We start from the raw sequence: 21642 nt of genomic DNA on the forward strand, positions 1-21642 counted from the left end.
TGGTCTGTATGGAGTTGTTCAATAAAAGGCCCAAAATTAAGATAACATAGATGGGAGAGGTCTCTATGAATAGGAATTCCTAAGTATTTGATACCCTGTGAGGGCCAGGCAAAGGGAAAGTTGGACTGGATGGAATCCTATATGGATTTGGGGAGGCAGACATCGAGGGCCTCAGACTTCGCTGCATTGATTTTAAAATTTGACCATGTAACAAAGTGATCTATTTCAGCCATAACAGCATGGATGGATATATGTGATTGAGTGATATATACTAGGACATCATCAGCAAATAGAGAGCACTTGTACTCGGTGCCTCCCACCTCAATCCACCTAATATTGGGGTTATGGCGAATTGATGAGAGCAGGTGCTCCGTCACTAGGATGTATAAGAGAGGGGACAGAGAACATCCCTGCCTTGTCCCATTGGTGATTGTGAAAGGTGATGAAAATGTTCTGACGCGCCCCCTGGGCCTTGGGACACCCGGAGCCGGACCCTTTTTGGTGGATGCTGGTGGTTGTAGTCTCCGTGGCGGCGACCCGGTTCCGTGGCTCAGGGCGGTCAAACCAGTGGCGGAACTATTTATGTGGTTTTGATGTTTAAATGTACGACTACGCCACCCGTGGATTGCGGTCAGAGTGAACTGCCGCTCCAGGGCAGACCGCTGAGGCTGGTGTTGTGGGTGCAGCAGAGCGTAGCATAACTCCCCACGGGAGGAGTATAGCCTCCGGGCAGTGTATGCGGAGGATGGGGGTGATGGTGCAGGGCAGCAGCAGTAACGACACAGAGTCAGTGATGCAGTCCAGGGCCTTTACTCACAGTTCTTATTATCCAGACCACGTCTGCAGGTAACGGCTGCCCATGTCGTACTGTGCTCACCAGGTGAGGGGCTCAGACAACTCCCAGACAACTTTAGAGCGCTTCACAGGACCCCCTTTGTGTGTCCTTTGTCTGGCCTTTCTTACCAACCCTTCTGTCCGGCTGCCTTGGGCCTCCTCTTGGTAAACTTGGCGCCAGTTTCCCTGACCCTATGTGGTGCCTTCCTAGCGGGTGTAGCGAGGGGCTGCGCCACATAAAATGTCACAGCCTCCGGTTTTTAGCTGAGGGTCGTTTCCTGCCTCCACTAGTTTCGGGGACCTGTCTCCCCCTTTGGCCTGACCCCTCCACGCAGGTGGATTCGGGCGTGCGGTGGCGACTCGCCCGTCCGCACCCCTGGGATCCCTTCATTCCTCGTTCCTGGAGCCTTCTCCGCTCCTCTTCCTTCCTTCTCCCTCTTCCAGGCCTGGGCCTCTGTTACTAGTCCCGCCTCCGGAGCAGAGCTCATGCAGAGCCCCTGCTCCCTGCCACTTCTGCTCAGACTTCTCTGCACTGAACTAAGATGGTGCCCACCTTTTATACTCCCTTCTCAATGCACCCAGGAACTGCTTTATCCCTTCTCCTGCACTACAGGGTTCCCCTTCCTCAGCGTTCCCTCCCCCCACTCCAGCCAGGGACAGGGACTGTCGTGCCCATCTCAGGGGCATATTGGTCGCCCTGCCCCACGGCAATGTGGTGTAATGCATGCAGGTGTCGGGTCCTGGTCCACACTCCATCCTTACCTGAGAGTGAGATATCACACCTCTGGGTGAGGTGCAATACCTCTGTAGCAACCGAGCCCTCAGGGTAATACAGTTCCATTTATCTTCAGCCTAGGTGACGTATTGCAATACAGGGCCGTGATTTTGGCTATAAAAGGGTCCCCTAGACCCCTACCCCAAGCTTTTTAAGAGAATCATATATGGCGTGCCAGGAGACTCTATGGAATGCTTTCTCAGCATCCAACGAGAGTATCTAATTACAAATTTTTAAGTGCATCCAGCCCAGGAAATACTTTGTGCCTAGTAGCAGTGTCTGCTAGTCAGCGGATTATCCCGGCTGTTAAGCAAGCTACACCACCTGTAGTTTTGACACTTAATTTTTCAAAGGAAATGCTTTGGGACCACAGGATACTCAGTGAAGAGCATCAGGAGGCACCCCAAGGCATAGGGGCTGGGACTGGCAGTAGGATGCCTTGCGGTGGACAGCCGAGCTCGATTCTTATAAAAGCTTTTTAACTGCAGCAGCTTTAGTGGACGCTACTGGAGCTGGAATTACGCGGCTGCTGGCATGAGACTTGCCCTCCAATAGATCCTTGTAAATGGATTTAAAGTGTATTCATTCAAATTAGAGAGACAATTTAAATTAAAAAGCTTAGAGCTGCCTCCACCACAGGGGGGCTCGCTCGACCCACCAGCGGACAGGCACCAGTATTGGGAGAGGGGGGCTGGCCGTCAGGGTTCACCGCGGCTCTGGCACAAACCCGGCGACACGGAGGTGGCACGGGCAGGAGCGGACTGAACGTGTCGGCTTCTCACTTTTTGGATTTTAGAAGGGCATGACATGCCTATATCTGTGTCTCCCCCTCCTTTTACTCCTCCACCTCTTTTCTTTTCGCATGACTATATGTACTTGTCACTTTTCCATGTGTTAGTTGTGTCTTCAGAGCAGTTTGTCAGCTTTTGGACACCTTTTGAAGGTGTTTTCTATGTGTTTCTATGTGTTTTTGTTTGCCTGCCATTGGTTTTAACGGTGTTCGAAGGTGTTCGACGAACAGTTCGACGAACAGTTCGGCGAACACACGGGTGTTCGACGAACCGAACCGAACTCGAACACTACGTGGGTGGCTCAACACTATTTGTAATATGCTGTACTGCATGTGACGCGCCCCCTGGGCCGTGTGTATACGTGTGTGGGATACCCGGTTCCGGGTCTCTGGGGTCTGTAGTCTCCGTGGCGGTGACCCGGCCCCGTGGCTCAGGCTGGTCAAACCAGTGGCAGTCTTTCTTAGGTTTTGAGGTTAATTGTCCGACTGCGCCACCCGTGGATTGCGGTCAGGGAGTACCACCGCTGCGAGGCAGACCGCTGAGGCTGGTGTTGTGTGCGCAGCAGAGAATGGGATAACTCCCCACGGGAGGAGTATAGCCTCAGGGCAGTGAGTGTGGATGATGGGGGTAATGGTGCACGAGCGCAGCAGGAACGACTCAGAGTCTTTGCAGTGCAGTTCAGGGTCTTTACTGATGATTATAAGGTAGACCCTCCCGGGAGTACTGGCTAGCATAAGAGGCCTGGTCAGTCTGTGAGCAAGCAGGAGTTCTCCTGGCCAGGTGGAGTTGTAGGCCTCCCCGTCTGTCTGCACTCTTCCTGGCTACCTTGCTGTAAGCGGGTAGAAGTAGCCCACGTCCCTGAGTGTACCATGTAGTGCTCACCCGTACGGCTGGTGACTTGGGGCCTTCTGTTAGCCTCTGCTCCACGACGACGGTGCTGGTCCCTTGCTTGTGACTGAGCCTCCGGGCTTCTATGGCCAGAGGACCTGAAATCCCCTGCCGGCTGGTTTCTGCTGCTGGATATATAAGTCCTCACAGCCTCGGACTCCTGTGTCCAGTTCCTATTGTCTTCTGCCAGGGCGAGCTCTGCTCAGCTTCCAGCCCCTGGTCTTTAGCTCCTAGCTCCTACAGAGCTCCTTGCTGTTACTTTCCCTTGCTCTCACTCTGACTCTGACTGTTCTCTGTTCTCAGACTCACTCAACCCCGCCCCAGATCCAGTTTATAAGGGCAGAATTCTCCCCTCCCAGGACTGGGGCAGGAGGATGTTGCATGTTTAAGGGATCCTGACCAGGAAACCTCCCACTTGCTCTCCGACGTAATATATCTATTACTGTGGTGAACAGACCCCTGGGGTGCCACACATGGCTCTTGTAAGGGGAATTGCAGTTCCTCATAATTCTTGGAAAGCCTTCCATTCACTGCTTAGGCCAACAGTGCACAGGAGACCCAGTTGCTATAAATGGAAAAAAAGGTTTAGTTAACGCCCTCTGACCTCCATGTCATTTCCAAGGGGCATTGGAGTGCTTCGAAATTTTTGGTAGGCATTGCACTCACTGTATGCCCTATAACTGTTTAGCCGAACTGCTCCTTTTGTTACAGAAACATATCCTACAAGACATATCTGGTTGACTGGCCTGATATTGATGTGAATGGTCCCTGTTCCTCCTGCTCTTTCTCCTTTGCCACTACCTCATCCATCATTTATCACCTGAAGCTTTGTTTTAACGGGAGTCATAGAACTTGGATAGTAGCAGGAAAACATCCAGCAATCCTCGGAGGAGGTAGGATATGCGCCAAAACGCTGACCACCTCAGGCCTATCCGCTAATACATACATGCGCATGCATTACAACAAAACAAAGCAGATGCTAACTTCTATCATCCTCATCATGCTCCTCACCTTGGCACTCTCAACTCCCCTGATGGAGAAGCCAGGGCCCACCGGAGAAGTCTGATAGTCCGGTGGGCTCGGCCATTGCTGCCCTAAAGCAGGCCAGGCTAAGAAAAGTGTGGGAAAGGTTACCGGGACAAATGGGGGTGGCTGGGGACCGAGTATGGACACCCGGCCACCCCCTGGAGGCTGGGGAGCAAGCGGGGACACTCGGCCACCAGGCGGCTGGGGACTGAGAATGGATTCCAGACCACCAACACAGCCATGACGTGGTGGCCAGATTCCGCCTCCACATGCCTAAAAGGCCCAATTTCAAGTTCAAGCAAACAAGCAGTATGGTATTGCAGCCTGGGGGTGGGTGGGTGGCAGGCTGCATACTTGCGCTTGTATTGCAAGGAATGGGGGAGGTACAATTGAACACTGCCCTGGGACTAGAACTTGCATGGGGATAGTTGCAAGTCTGCATCTTCTGATGCGGTAAGGATCACTTATGATGGGCACACTTTTAGACAGTTACCTGGGAGTCAGAGATGCTTCCAGGTGTCTTCCCCATGCTGTTCCCATGTCTTTTCAGCACTTTATGCATGCGTCACACAGCACATGGCCAGATAAGGTTGTAAAATGTTAAAATGACATTTCCCGGTGAATGCATTTGTCATAGTTGAAAGCAATACAAAAGTGCAAAAATACATAAAAAATGCTACTTGTGAACATAGCCGAAGGTGTGGAGGAGTATTTTTGTTTTTGGTCATTTATTTTAACTTATACACAAGTCTTTTCCCTGGAAAGGATGTTCCTTAACATATTTCACAGCAAAAAAGTTTCACTTTCGTTTTTGAACGTTTTATTGTGAGCCAGTAAAAGTGGCTTAATACCTCTAACCACGTTGTTGACAGCAGTGACCTGGGGGTCAGAAATGCATCCTGGGGCGATCCCCATGCTGTCCCCATGTCATTTAAATACTGTCACTATCGTTTTGGGCACTTGTTAGGCTTTTAAAAGACTGCCGGGGGTGCCACCGCAAAAATGCTCGAGTCTCCCATAGACTAACATTGGGCTCGTTGCTCGGGTCGAGCACCAGAGTATCACGGCGAGCTCGGACCGAGCTTCGAGCACCCGAGCATTTTAGTGCTCGCTCAACACTAGACCTGACCTATAAAACTGTCCCACTAGTTAATTCCTTTAGTGAACACCGTAAAAAAATAAATAAAAAATGAAGCAAAAAACGGTGCTTTATCATTATACCGACGAACAAAAAGTGAAATAAAATGAGATCAAAAAGACAATGTAAATAAAAAGGATACCACTGAAAACGTCATCTTGTCCCGCAAAAAGCAAGCCACCATACAGCTAGATCAGCCGAAAAAATGACAAGTTATAGCTCTTAGAATAAAGCGATGCGAAAAAAAAAAAAATTTCTATAAAATAATTTTTATTGTGTAAAAGCGCCAAAACATAAAAAAAGATATAAATGTAGTATCGCTGTAATCGCACCGACCCGAAGAATAAAGTCGTCTATCACTTATACCGCACGACGAACGGTGTAAAAAATAAATAAAACCAATTCTTCACCTGCTGTTGATTTGTTCATTCAGCCTTCCAGAGATCGCAATATGGCTCTGCCCACATTTATCCTGCGCTCTACGCTCAGCGCTTATGTGACGCCTCATGCTCGAAAAAGCCCTTTAGTTTACCCTGGGTGATGGGGGACTCGGAGTCGGGTCCTGTGATGGAGAGATGGGGTGCAGCCGTGGCCCGGACCCGACCCATGCTCAGGGCCGTCACATTAAAAGAGATGGTGTGGGCTCATCTAGGTTGAGTGGCTGACTTAACGACTACGCCACCTGCAGTCTGCTGAGGCATGGTGTTTTGGCGGCCAAAGTTATTACTACTCCCCACAGGCGGAGCAAGGCCTCAGGGCAGAGGGACAGGATGGAGGGGATAGTAGTAGAGGAGAACGGATACCGAGTCGCGCGGTGTGGCACAGAATAAACAGTCCGGAGGCCATAGGGGTGAACTTCCAAGGCTTTACTCACTTTAGAGATGACAGAAGGAAGGCGACTCCCTGCTCCCCGCGGAGTCCTGCGGTCACTAGGGACGGGGGTCCGACAACCTCCGAATAAGTCCAGCGTTCAATTGGAACCCTACACCAGAGTGTTCCTGAACTACAGACCGAATCCTTTCCTGTCAGTGTGTGTGCAAATAGGCCGGGTCTCCCTCCGAGCTTCTCTCAGAACAAGGGCATGGGTGGCAGCTCCGCTCCGTCCAATACCCGGTGGGATCCTCTGGGCCTACCGGGCTTTCCCGACCAGGACGTAGAGCAGCAAGGTCGGGTGTCGGGGGCCGGTACCCCTCTTGCAGCCAGAGTCCCTCTGAATATATCAGCATGGCGAGGACAAGTGGCATACTCCGCTCCGTCTGCATCCAGCCTGGGATCCATTTGCTGTGGAGCCACACTCTTGAGCTCCGGGCCTTCTTGGTCCTGGTCATTGGCCGGGTTGAGACATTTCCTCGTCTACAACCTGCCCCTCATCCCAAGGCTAAGGTATGAGGGCTGTGTCCCTTGCTGGTGCAGGCCCACACAGGATCTGCGCTCCGGGAGGGAGGTCACATTTACACACAGTATATGACAGCACAGAGAACAGCCGAAAGACCTTGACTATCAAGGACCAGCAAAAGACCGACCAAGGATGGCTTTTTATTAAATATGAAATCTAAAGTGTAACTAACTTGTAAGTCCTCCACCCTCACACACTAACTGGTTCCCCTAACTCTTGGTTCCCCAGTCTCCCTGTAACCAGGGGAGCAGCACCTAGTGCATACTAGCTCCCTCTGGTGGAGAAATGTGGTGTTGGATGCAAAGGTTGGGTCGTGACTATCACACTGTTCTTACCTCAGAGGAGGAACACTACATTCCATTAAAGAAGTGCAGCATCCCTGTGGCATTTGAACCCTCAGGGGCGCCACACTTACAACGGGGTTTCTATGTAAATCTCTGAAATACGTGATTCAGACCGAACCTCTGGCAGAAGATTCCCTGTAATGAAGCAGACGGAGGCACCATGGACGCCGTCTGGCCTATGATCCCACAGTGTCTTTCTTTTTATTACTCGTGAGTAAAAGTGCTGTCTTCCACAGTTTTGTGAGCCTCTGAAAAAAAGGACACCGCTGAACAGAGGCCACACAGAGTGCAGAGTAAGGCCGGTTTCACACGCCCTGATATTTCCAGTATCTTAAAAACCTGTACGGGAGATATCCGTGTCCATGTACACCTGTGTGGCAACCGTGTGCCGCACGTGTGCCACATCAGGAGCGTACGTACCAGCACCTGGGAATCAGCAGTACAGGTAGCGCTGTTCCTAAGCCCCAAGTACTGAATGCTGCCCTCATCATTGTCATCTGCCGGCACTGAGATCAGTGCGTGCAAGGGACAATGATGAGAGTCGTAGTCTGCTCCCGCAGTGTCCTGGTGTAAAAATAAGAATAAAATTAAAAAATACTTATACTCACTTGTCCAAAGAGCTGTGCTCAGCAAGCGGAGTCCTGTCACTCACAGAGCTCGGCAGGAGCTCCGGGGCTCGTTCGCTGGAGTGAGTCATTCTCCCCGACTCCTCTGCGTGAGCAACAAGAGATTACCAGAGGTGCTTCCGGTAATCTCTTGTTACAAACCCACATGGAGGCAACTTGTCGGGCAAGGACAAGGTGTGCAACCAAGGCTCTCGGACGAGCGGCAGAACGTTGGTGGAGACCCTGTAAATTTTGTCAAATCTACACTAGAGTTGTGCCTGGATCTGCACAACCCACATAGGTGAGCCTCTAGTGATTTTTCAAAATTCCTAATGTGATGTTATTTACTGTGGTCAGGTAGCGCTCCTTTCTTTTCCAAGTTTCTATCTCTTTTACTGCCCAGATTCATCCTCCTGCGCATGAGCAGTCAGATGGATTACAGCGGGAGACATTTTCGGAAAGGTGAGTATAAGTATTTTTTTATTTTATTCTTATTTTTACACCAGAGCACAGTGGGAGCAGAATACTACTCTCATCATTGTCCCTTGCTCGCGTTGATGAGGGCAGCAATCAGCACCCGGTGCTTGGGAATAGCTCTAACTGTAGCGCTTATTCTCAGGCACCGGTACGTGTCACACTGATGGAACACGGATTTCCTCAATTATATTCAAATGGCACTCCTTCGCTTACGAGCTCTGCCGTGTGCCCAAACAGTGGGTTTCCCCCACATATGGGGTATCCTCGTGCGCAAGAGAAATTGTGAAACAATTTTGGGGTCCATTTTTTCCTGTTTCCTTGCGAAAAGAAAAAAAATTGGGTCTAAAGTAACATTTTTGTGAAAAAAAGTTAAATGTTCATTGTTTTCTTCCACATTCCAAAAATTCCTGTGAAGCACCTGAAGGGTTAATAAACTTCTTTAATGTGGTTTTGAGCACCTTGAGGGGTGCAGTTTTTAGAATGGTGTCACTTTTGGGTATTTTCTGTCATAAAGGCCCCTCAAAGTCACTTCAAATGTGATGTGGTCCCTAAAAAAATAGTTTTGTAAATTTTGTTGGAAAAATGAGAATTCGCTAGTCAAATTTTAACCCTTATAACTTCCTAACAAAACAGAAAAATTTGATTCAAAATTTGTGCTGATGTAAAGTAGACATGTGGGAAATGTTATTTATTAACTATTTTGTGTGACATACCTCTCTGATTTAAGGACATGAAAATTAAAATTTGAAAATTGCAAAATTTTCGCCAAATTTATGCTTTTTTTTCACAAAAAAAGCCAATTATGTCAAATAAATGTTGCCACTGTCATGAAATACAATATGTCACAACAAATATAATCTCAGAATCAGTGGGATCCGTTGAAGCGTTCCAGAGTTATTACATGAAAGTGAAAGTGGTCAGATTTGTAAAAATTGGCCTGTCATTAACGTGCAAACAGCCTTAGAGGGTAAAGGGGTTAATGTTCTTGACCAGTTTTGAAAGCCCAATATCCAATGCCATTTTATGGGAATCTGAGGTAACAGAAAGGACCCCGTTCTGTATTCTCATCCATTAGTCAGAATAGAGGCGACCAACAAACAGCGTCTCCTGCCCTGGAGGACCCAACACTTCCATGATTTCCATGTACAGCCCAGTGATTACAGAGAATCATGTGTAATACTTCATTTCTCCTTTGGAGGTGCTGTAGGGAAATTCAGCACCTGCTGCTGATTACTCGCTTACTGTAGGAGGGATCAGTTTGGTCTTTATCCGCAGCACATTGGGGTTTCACCTCTGACCCATATGGAGAAACCTTGCATGAGACCGGACGACCCCATCAAGACTCAGGGGCGAAACCCACATTCACTACATGGACGACCGATGGAATAAAGACAAGAACAACGATGTAGGGAGTAAACAAAAGATTTTATTTATAGATGAGGTTATTATATGTTATAGTATCATGTATATGTGTAAATTATTCATCTATCTGAATAATCCTATTTATGGGCCGTGTTGATCCAGAGGAAGGCAAAAAACCCCTGTGAGGAATCAGCCAATTGTCCTCATATCAGGGGGGAAAATTCCTTCCTGACCCCAAATAAAGAATGGCAGTCAGAATAAATCCCAGGATAAAGGGCTGAGACCTAAATTAAATTAATTTCTAAAAAATGTATTAAACTATTTATCTTTTTCTTATTTTTGTACAGAGCTACTGTATATATTATACATTATCTAAAAACCTGTCCATACTTTAAACTGTGTTTTATGTATTTATAATAAGCCATTAATATGGGAATTACTTATATAACTGTCAGTTTATATCTATTTAAGGCCGTGTTGATCCAGAAGAAGGTGAAAAATTCCTTCCTGATCCCAAATATGATGATCGGGTTGAATCCCAGGATCAAGGGCTCATAGCTCATGTGTGATACGTAAGTGTAATTTAAAAAAAAAATTATATGAAATGATTATTATTATATATTATATAAATTGTTATTATATATTATTATTATATAAAATAGAAAAGTATTTTCTATTTTTAGACTCATTTACATTTATATTTGTGTAAACTTAATTATTGTAAATCAAAAATATTATATTATTTTAAATAAATTCTATTATTTTTTATTTTCATTTTTATTTTGTTCTAAACATGAGAACCTACTTATTTATTGTATATTACTAAACCTATCTATGGGCCGTGTTGATCCAGAGGAAGGCGAAAACCCCATGTGAGAAATGGGCCAATTATTCTCGTGACGGGGGAAAAATTCCTCTCTGACCCCAAATATGGTGATCAGATTAAATCCCAGGATCAAAGGCTCGTACCTCCCTGTGTGTAATGGAAGCAAGATTTTTTTTTAAATATTTTATTTGTTATATATTTAACCGGTTCAGGACTGCTAACTGTACATAAACGTCGGCGCTGCCTGTGCTCTGTGCAGCGGCGACGTTTAAAAACGGTGGGTGGTCCCGCAGCGCTCAGGACCCCCAGGGTCCTGCAAGCGCTGCCGTTCCGGTGCAGAGCGATAGCTCTGATAGGGGACATCAATGATGTTAATAACCCTTTGCTATCTTCTATATGCCACGATCTATAGTCATCGCGGCATATAGAAGATAGTGAGAGGAGAGGGGGTCGTCAACTTACCTCTCCGACGGCCCCCTGATATCTTCCAGGACCTTCCGTTGTTATGGCAGCTGGAGGTCACATGACCGCCTCCAGATCTGCCATATATGGTGTCCTGCTGAGCTCAGCCCTGCAGCTGAGTCCAACAGGAGACACTGATTGTGAAGCAGTCAGAAAAGATGTCATGCAATGTAATACATGTCTATTACATTGCATGACATCAATGATTAGAAAAATAAAAATTAATGTCCCATACAGGGACTAAGTAAAAATGTAAAAAAAAGTAAAAAAAATGTTTTCAAACTGTTAAAAAAAATCACAAAATAAATAAAAATAAATGAAATATTAAACCAATAAATCTGTATATCTATGCAAAAACAAAAAAAGTACACATATTTGGTATGGCCGCATCTGAAATAACCCGATCTATAAAACTGTCACACTAATTAACTCCTTCTGTGCACACCGTAATAAAAATAAATAAAAAAACGGAGCAAAAAACTATGCTTTTTCATCATGTCGCCAAACAAAAAGTGGAAAAAAATGCGATCAAAAAGCAAAACGCAAATAAAAATGGTACCGCTGAAAACGTCATCTTGTTCCGCAAAAAAAAGCCGCCATCCAGCTCCATCAGCAAAAAAATAAAAAAGTTATAGCTCTCAGAATAAAGCGATGCAAAAAAAATATTTTTTCTATAAAATTGTTTTATTGTGTAAAAGCGCCAAAACATAAAAAAAATACAGTAAGTGTAGTATCGCTGTAAACGTACTGACCTGAAGAATAATGCTGCCTTATCACTTTTACCACACGCAGAACGGCATAAAAAAAAACCTCAAAAAACAATTCTTGAATTGTTGGTTTTTGTTAATTTTACCTCCCAAAAAATGGAATAGAAAGCGATCAAAACATGTCACATACCCAAAAATGGTACCAATAAAAATGTCAACTCGTCCCGCAAAAAACAAGCCATCACATGACTCTGTCGGCTGAAATATGGAAAAATTATAGCTCTCAAAATATGGCGATGCAAAAACTAGATTTTGCAAAAAAAAGCGTTTCTTAGTGTGTGACAGCTGTCAATCATAAAAACCCGATATGAATCTGGTATCTCTGTAATCGCACCGTCCCGAACAATAAAGTAATCTCATCACTCATACCACACGAGGAACGGCGTAAAAAATAAATAAAACCAATTCTTCACCTGCTACTGATTTGTTTATTATGTCTCCCAAAGATCGCAGTAAGGCTCTGCTCACATTTATCCTGCGCTCTGCGCTGAGCACTTACACCAGAGTTTCCGTGTAAATCTCTGAAATACGTGATTCAGACGGAACCCATGACGGAAGATTCCCTGTAATGAGGCAGATATAGGCCACTGTGGATGCCATCTGGCCTGTGATCCCACAGTGTCAGTTTTTTTATGTGTGCATAAAAGTGCGGTTGGCCACAGTTTTGTGCACTTCTGAAAAAAAGGACACCACTAAACAGAGGCCAGACGGAGTCCAGAGTAACTCTGCTGCCTCATTTCAGTGAATGGATCCCGCAGGGGTTTCATCTGAATTACATCACTTGGAAATTTAGATGGAAACCCCGATGTAAGTGCTCAGCCTAGAGCGCCGGATAAATGTTACGTAAAATGTTCCCAATAAAAGCTTCAACTCACTCCTCAAAAAAAGCTAGTCCCCACTCAGGTCCGTCATCTGTTAAAAATATTCCAAGTTACTGCTAGCAGAAAGGCTCTGGAAAAGCGAAATGGCCCTTGCCCCCCAAAAGAAATTCTGAAAATTTTGTGCTCCCAAATCCAAATGCCTATTCTACAATAATGTGTTCTCCAATTGTCAAATAGCGCTCCGTCCCTCCAAGATCTCACCATATGGCTAAGCGGTACGATACAGCCACATATGGGGGTATTGCCACTTTTAGAAGAAATTGTGTGACACATTTCGGCACCATTTTTACCCATTGCCCTGTGTGAAAATGTAAAATCTGAGGGTAAAACATTTTTTTGTGGTAAAAATATAATTATGTTTTTTTCACTGCCTAATGGTATAAATTTAAAAATTAAAAAATACTCACTAGTTCCCTAGATGAATTGCTTGGGAGGTGTAGTTTACAAAATGGGGTCACTTGTGGGGGTTTCTGCTGTTTCGGCATGTCAGCGACTCTTCAAATGTGACATGGTGTATGCAACCTATCCCAGCCAACATAGCACTCCTTTCTCTTCCGAACCCTGCCGTACACCAAATCAGTGGTTTTCCCCCACATATGGGGTATCGGCGTACTCAGGAGAAATCGCACAACAAATTTCATGGTGCAATTTATCCTATTACCCTTATGATAATGCAAAATTAAGGGATGAAAAACGTTTTTGTGGGAAAAATGTGCAAAAATGTTATTTTTACAGCTCAATATTATAAACTTCTGTGAAGCACCTTTGGGTTCAAGGTGCTCATCATACATCTAGATAAGTTCCCTAAGGGGTCTAGTTTCCAAAATGGTGTCACTTGTGGGGGATTTCCACTATTTAGGCACATCAGGGGCTCTCCAAACGCAACATGGCGTCTGCTAATTATTCAAGCAAATTTTACATTCAAAAAGTTTAATGGCGCTCCTTCCCTTCCGAACCCTGCAGTGCGCCCAAACAGTGGTTTTCCCTCACATATGGGATATCAGCACCCTCATGAGAAATTGCACTGCAAATTGTATATTCCATTTTTTCCTGTTACCCTTGTGAAAATAAAAAAATTGGGTCTAAAGTTACATTTTTGGGAAAAAAAGTTAAATGTTCATTATTTTCTTCCACATTCCAAAAATTCCCGTGAAACACCTGAAGGGTTAATAAACTTCTTGAATGTGGTTTTCAGCACCTTGAGGGGTGCAGTTTTTAGAATGGTGTCACTTTTGGGTATTTTCTGTCATAAAGGCCCCTCAAAGTCACTTCAAATGCGATGTGGTCCCTAAAAAAATGTTTTTGTAAATTTTGTTGGAAAAATGAGAAATCGCTGGTCAACTTTTAACCCTTATAACTTCCTAACAAAAAAAAATTTTTGTTCCAAAATTGTGCTGATGTAAAGTAGACATGTGGGAAATGTTATTTACTAACTATTTTGTGTGACATATCTCTCTGATTTAAGGGCATGAAAATTCAAAGTTTGAAAATTGCAAAATTTTCAAAATTTTTGCCAAATTTCCAATTTTTCCACATATAAACACAAGTGATATCGAAGAAATTTTACCACTATCATGAAGTACAATGTGTCACAAAAAAACAATCTCAGAATCAGGGGAATCCGTTGAAGAGTTCCAGAGTAATTACTTCAAAAAATTGGCCCGGTCACGAAGGCAAAAACAGGCTCTGGTTCGAAGTGGTTAATATATTTAGAATTTAAATGTTTTTGTGTAAAATTAACTATTTTTGAAAATACTTTCTAACATTTTTAAAACTTATTTTTTTGTACTACATATTAGGGGGAAAAATTCCTTCCTGACCCCAAATATGGCGATCAGAATAAATCCCAGGATCAAAAGCCGAAATCTCTATCTACATGTTATGTATCTATGTGTGTGTGCCAATATGTATAGTCTAGTGTGGGGTCTACACCTATCATGTACTGTGAATGTGATGGATGATGGGTGCACTACTTACCCGGCCTGTGCTGAGGTGAGTTCAGGGATAATGGCCTACATTAGATAATTATTTCTGAACTCACCAGATGGAAACTTAGCACAGGCCGCTCCTGGGGCGCAGGAGACCTTCGGGCTGGATGGATCTCAGATGCCAGCCCTGGATTGAAGGAGGCCAGGTCAAGGGCCTGGTGCAGCGACACGATGGCATTGGTCCGACATGAAGGTGCTAATGAGAGACATGATGTTCTAGGGCAGCCGAGGTGACAAACAGCAGCAGAGACATGAGGTATGGGTCAGGAGGCAAGAAGTTCTGGGCAGTTGGCACGGGGTCGTCCTGCAAGACATAAGAGGAAGACATTTCAATAACTTCTATCTCCTGGATCTTCTGTTATCTTAGAGGAATGGTCATAATAATGAACCATTCCCCTATGTAACATCAGATATAGTGCATACATCTAATGATCGGTGTCCTGTGTGTACAGCGGTCACTCACCAGATGGTCTTAGATTCTTTCACAGCCCAGATATTCTCATCCACCTAAGAATAACAGAGACATAGTCATTGACAGAAACAGTGGGAGAAGACAAGGATGGTCATAATGGCCACAAGGTGAGAAGAACATTTGATGGGATTTATCGTCACAGAGGGTGATCTTACCAGGCCCAGCTTGATGACACTTAATTAAATCCGGCCACGGGGTTAAAGGCTTTCTTATCCTCCGGCCACTGCAGATGATGGTCCTCCAGAACTGGCCTGAATGGTATGAATGGCGGCTTTGCTCTCCCTTTCTCCAGTTCCTCCCAGCTGATGTTGGTAAAGAATGGATGCTTTCTGATGTTCCCGCACACATCCAATCGATTCTCAGGATTTTTGCACAGCAGCTTCTTGATAAGATCTTTCAAGTCAGCATCAAGCCAAGATGGAATTTCAGGCTCTCCTTTGATTATCGCTGTGTAAGCCATTTTGCTGACAGAGCCAGTGTAAAATGGGGAGCGTCCTGTTGCCATCTTGGACCCCAAAATCCCCAGGCTCCACCAATCCACGGCTGTGCCATATCCTTTTTTGAGAAGCACCTCAGGGGCCATGAAATGGAAAGTGCCCGTCACTCCAGAGATGTTATTGGAGGAGGTGACACCATCTTGGGCGAGCCCCAGGTCAACTATACGGATGTGGCCATCGGCATCCAGCATGATGTTTACTGGCTTAATATCTCTGCAATGAAATAAGACAACAGGGTAAGAAATCTGCCCCATGATACAGGAGATGGAAAATGGGTCACTGCACGATCAGGTAAAATAGATGAGAGGACACCAGGAAAGTTGGGGACAATTTTTCGAGCATGTAGAGGGGACAGAGAGAAGGAGGAAAGTTGTGCTTACCGGTGGACGATGTTGTGTCCGTGGAGGAACTGGAGGCCACATACAATCTCTGCTGTGTAGAATCTGATGGAGAGAACAGAGTGTAGTATCAATGCTGGTACCTCCTTCCCTCCAGGACTACATGACCTGCCAGTCCTCTCCCAGCTATATCTCCACCTCTGCTTTTATTTTCACCCCTCTGCTCTCTTTTTCGTATATCTTCCTCATACTCACCTTATGCTGTCGATGTTCAGGCAGTCGCACATTTCAATCAAAGCCTCGAGGCTGCCGCCGGACAGATACTCCATGATGAAATATGCCAGCTTCCGAGACTGCTGTGCGGCATAGAGGTGACATAAGAATGGGCAGTCTCGGGCCGCCAGGAGTATCCGCCGCTCTCTCATAAGGATGTTTTCTTTCACCTTCTTTTTCTTGATCATCTTTACAGCCATAGAGAGGTTTCGGCTGGGGACTGACGTCAGGACCACCTGAGGAAAGAAATAGGGAATGCTTAGAAAATGTGTATGGGAGGTGGAGAACAACTGGTTTATCTACTGCACAAGAAACGGGTGGACTGAGTGGTGTGTGAGTCTGCTGGTAACCTGGACCTTATAGCTGAGCAAAGCTAACCTATTGGCATAATGCACTATCTGCTCCATGACTGCTCTATGGAGAGGTCTTAAAGGGGCATTCCATTATCACCATATGGGAACAAATAGGACAAACACTGGATGGCACTTTGAGCTGGTTGGGGTCAGTATTCGTCTTGTATCAATGTGCAATTGATTAAAAGTTTACTGAAACATTGAGGGCAACGTATATATTGTATCCTGATTGCAGCATATATGGACCAGGGCACGGATGGAAATAAACCATGTCCCCACCAACTCCCCACAGATGTGATCCCAGAGATCAGCTCTCCGATGAATCAGAAGAGCCATTTATAGCAGCAGTAGACCTAACTATGGGGATCAGATGAGCCAATATGCTCAATTATCATAGGGTCAGAGGAGCGTCTGGATGTTTTATCAGTCATCCCATAGAAGAACACTTCAATGAATATCTACCTACAGAAGATAACGAATGGAGATAAAATGGCAAATATAGGTTGATAAAGAAAAAGATATCAGATTAATTAACCCCTTTACCCCCGAGGGTGGTTTACACGTTCATGACCGGGCCAATTTTTACAATTCTGACCACTGTCACTTTATGAGGTAATTACTCTGGAACGCTTCAACGGATCCCCCTGATTCTGAGATAGTTTTTTTCGTGACATATTGTACTTGATGATTGTGGTAAAATTTCTTCAACATCACTTGCGTTTATTTGTGAAAAAAACGGAAATTTGGCAAAAATTTTGCAATTTTCAAAATTTGAATTTTTATGCCCTTAAATCAGAGAGATATGTCACACAAAATAGTTAATAAATAACATTCCCACATGTCTACTTTACATCAGCACAATTTTGGAGCCATTTTTTTTTATTAGGGAGCTATAAGGGTTAAAGGTTGAACAGCAATTTCTCATTTTTCCAACAAAATTTACAAAACCATTTTTTTAGTGACCACATCACATTTGAAGTCACTTTGAGGGGTCTTTATGACAGAAAATACCAAAAAGTGACACCATTCTAAAAACCGCACCCCTCAAGGTGCTCAAAACCAGATTCAAGAACTTTATTAACCCTTCAGGTGCTTCACAGTAGTTTTTGGAATGTGGAAGAAAAAAAATTAACATTTAACTTTTTTCACAAAAATGTTACTTTAGACCCAATTTTTTTTATTTTCGCAGGGGTAACAGGAAAAAATGAACCACAAAATGTGTTGTGCAATTTCCCCTGAGCACGTAGATACCCCATATGTGGGGAAAAAAACACTGTTTGGGCGCACGGCAGGGTTCGGAAGGGAAGGTACAGTACAGACCAAAAGTTTGGCCACACTTTCTCATTTAAAGATTTTTCTGTATTTTCATGACTTTGAAAATTGTACATTCACACTGAAGGCATCAAAACTATGAATTAACGCATGTGGAATTATATACTTATCAAAAAAGTGTGAAACAACTGAAAATATGTCTTATATTCTAGGTTCTTCAAAGTTGCCACCTTTCGCTTTGATGACTGCTTTGCACACTCTTGGCATTCTCTCATTCACTTCACAGGTGTGCCCTGTCAGGTTTAATAAGTGGGATTTCTTGCCTTATAAATGGCGTTGGTATTGTGCAGAAGTCTGGTGGATACACAGCTGATAGTCCTACTGAATAGACTGTTAGAATTTGTATTATGGCAAGAAAAAAGCAGCTAAGTAAAGAAAAATGAGTGGCCATCATTACTTTAAGAAATGAAGGTCAGTCAGTATGAAAAATTGGGCAAACTTTGAAAATGTCCCCAAGTGCAGTTGCAAAAACCATCAAGCGCTACAAAGAAACTGGCTCACACTGACGACCGCCCCAGGAAAGGAAGACCAAGAGTCACCTCTGCTTCTGAGGATAAGTTTATCTGAGTCACCAGCAGGTTAACAGCAGCTCAGATTAGAGACCCGGTCAATGCCACACAGAGTTCTAGCAGCAGACACATCTCAACAACTGTTAAGAGGAGACTTTGTGCAGCAGGCCTTCATGGTAAAATAGCTGCTAGGAAACCACTGCTAAGGACAGGCAACAAGTAGAAGTGACTTGTTTGGGCCAAAGAACACAAGGAATGGACATTGGACCAGTGGAAATCTGTGCTTTGGTCTGATGAGTCCAAATTTAAGATCTTTGGTTCTAACCACCGTGTCTTTGTGCGACGCAGAAAATGTGAACGGATGGACTCTACATGCCTGGTTCCCACCGTGAAGCATGGAGAAGGAGGTGTGATGGTGTGGGGGTGCTTTGCTGGTTACACTGTTGGGGATATATTCAAAATTGAAGGCATACTGAACCAGCATGGCTACCACAGCATCTTGCAGCGGCATGCTATTCCATCCAGTTTGTGTTTAGTTGGACCATCATTTATTTTTCAACAGGACAATGACCACAAACACACCTCCAGGCTGTGTAAGGGATATTTGACCAAGAAGGAGAGTGATGGGGTGCTACGCCAGATGACCTTGTCTCCACAGTCACCAGACCTGGACCCAATCGAGATGGTTTGGGGTGAGCTGGACCGCAGAGTGAAGGCAAAAGCGCCAACAAGTGCTAAGCATCTCTGGGAACTCCTTCAAGAGTGTTGGAAGACCATTTCTGGTGACTACCTCTTGAAGCTCATCAAGAGAATGCCAAGAGCGTGCAAAGCAGTCATCAAAGCAAAAGGTGGCTACTATGAAGAGCCTAGAATATAAGACATATTTTCAGTTTTTTCCCACTTTTTGGTTAAGTATATAATTCCGCATGTGTTAATTCATAGTTTCGATGCTTTCAGTGTGAATGTACAATTTTCATAGTCATGAAAATACAGAAAAATCTTTAAATGAGAAGGTGTGTCCAAACTTTTGGTCTGTACTGTACGTCGTTTGACTTTTTGATTGTAAAATTTGCCTGAATAATTAGAGGACGCCATGATGCATTTGGAGAGCCCCTGCTGTGCCTAAACAGTGGAAATCCCCCACAAGTGACACCATTTTGGAAACTAGACCCCTCGGAGAACTTATCTAGGTGTGTGGTGAGCACTTTGAACCCCCAGGTGCTTCACAGAAGTTTAGAACTATGAGCCGTAAAATAAAATTTTCAAATTTTTGCAACAAAAATGTTTTTCAGCCTCCAATTTTGCATTTTCATGAGGGTAACAGGAGAAATTGCATTATGCAATTTGTTGTGCAATTCCTCCTGCGCACGCCAATACCCCATCTGTGGGGGAAAACCACTGTTTGGGCACACGGCAGGGCTCGGAAGAGAAGGAGCGCCATTTGACTTTTTGAATGTAAAATTTGCTTGAATAATTAGCGGATGCCATGTTGCAATTGGAGAGCCCCTGATGTGCCTAAACAGTGGAAACCCCCCACAAGTGACACCGTTTTGGAAACTAGACCCCTTAGGGAACTTATCTAGAGGTATGGTGAGCACCTTGAACCCCCAGGTGCTTCACAGAAGTTTAGAACAATGAGCCATAAAAATAAAATGTTCATATTTTTGCAAAAAAAATGTTTTTCAGCCTCCAATTTTGTATTTTCATGAGGGTAACAGGAGAAATTGCACCATGCAATGTGTTGTGCAATTCCTCCTGAGCACGCCGATACACCATATGTAGGGGAAAACCACTGTTTGGGCGCACGGCAGGGCTCGGAAGAGAAGGAGCGCCATTTGACTTTTTGAATGTAAAATTTGCTTGACTAATTAGCGGATGTGCCCCTGATGTGCCTAAACAGTAGAAAAACCCCACAAGTGACACCATTTTGGAAACTAGACCCCACAGGGAACTTATTTAGATGTGTGGTGAGCACCCTAAACCCCCAAGTGCTTTACAGAAGTTTATAACATGGAGCCGTGAAAATAAAAAAATCTAACTTTTTCCACAAAAATGATGTTTTAGCCCCATTTTTTATTTTCACAAGGGTAAGAGGAGACAATGGACCCAAAAACTGTTGTGCAATTTCTCCTGAGTATGCGAATACCCCATATGTGGGGAAAATACAGTGTTTGGTCGCACGGCAGAGTTCAGAAGGGAAGGAGCACTGTGTGACTTTTTGAACGTAAAATTGGCTAGAGTTGAGAGCGGACGCCATGTCACATTTGGAGAGCCCCTGATGTGCCTAAATAGTGGAAAACCCAGACAAGTGACCACATTTTGGAAACTACACCCCTCCAGGATTTTATCAAGGGGTATAGTGAACATTTTGAACCCAGAGGTATGACACAGACTTTGATAACATTAGGACATCATATTGAATAAGTTGTCATTAGTCTTGAGCGCAAGTGCTCGCTACTTGAGTTTGCATCACATACACAGGTATGCACCATGTATCGCGGGTGCTCGAGTGACATGCTCGAGTCCCCACTCACATGTTTCATGGTTATTAGACACCCAAAAAAAAACATGCAGGGATCGCTCGTGCATGGCATGCAATCCCCGTGAGGTTTTTTTGGCCAAGAAGCATATGGGGCGGAGACTCGAGCATGTCACTGAGCACCCGCGATACTCAGTGCATACCCGAGCACCCGATGCAAACTCAAGTAGCGAGCACTTGCGCTCAACACTAGTCGCCATATCGTCATCTTTTTTTTTTTTACTTTTGAAAAAAATCCCAACTCTAATACAACCCCAATCCTAACCCTAGCCCAATCCTAACCCTAGCCCAACCCTAACCCTAGCCCAACCCTAACCCTAGCCCAACCCATACCCCAACCCCAACCCTAACCTTAGTTTATTTTTTACGCCGTTCCTCGTGCGGTATAAGGGATTAGACCATTTTATTCTTCAGGTCTGTGCGATTACAGTGATACCAGATTCATATAGAGTTTTTATGATTGACAGCAGTCACACACTAAAAGACGCATTTTTTTGTAAAATCTAGTTTTTGCATCACCATATTTTGCGAGCTATAATTTTGCCATATTTTGGCCGACAGAGTCATGTGGTGGCTTGTTTTTTGCGGGATGAGTTAAAGTTTTAATTGGTATGATTTTCAGGCACTTGACATTTTTTGATCGCTTTCTATTCCTATTTTTGGGAGACAGAATAAACAAAAAACAGCAATTCCAGAATTGTTTTTATGGGGGGTTTTTTATGCTGTTCCGCGTGTGGTAAAATTGATAAGGCAGCTTTATTCTTCGGGT

Source organism: Phyllobates terribilis, unplaced genomic scaffold (assembly GCF_046119375.1).
Source record: "Phyllobates terribilis strain yellow unplaced genomic scaffold, ASM4611937v1 Scaffold_12__6_contigs__length_324123572, whole genome shotgun sequence".
In the NCBI taxonomy this organism is placed as follows: domain Eukaryota; kingdom Metazoa; phylum Chordata; class Amphibia; order Anura; family Dendrobatidae; genus Phyllobates; species Phyllobates terribilis.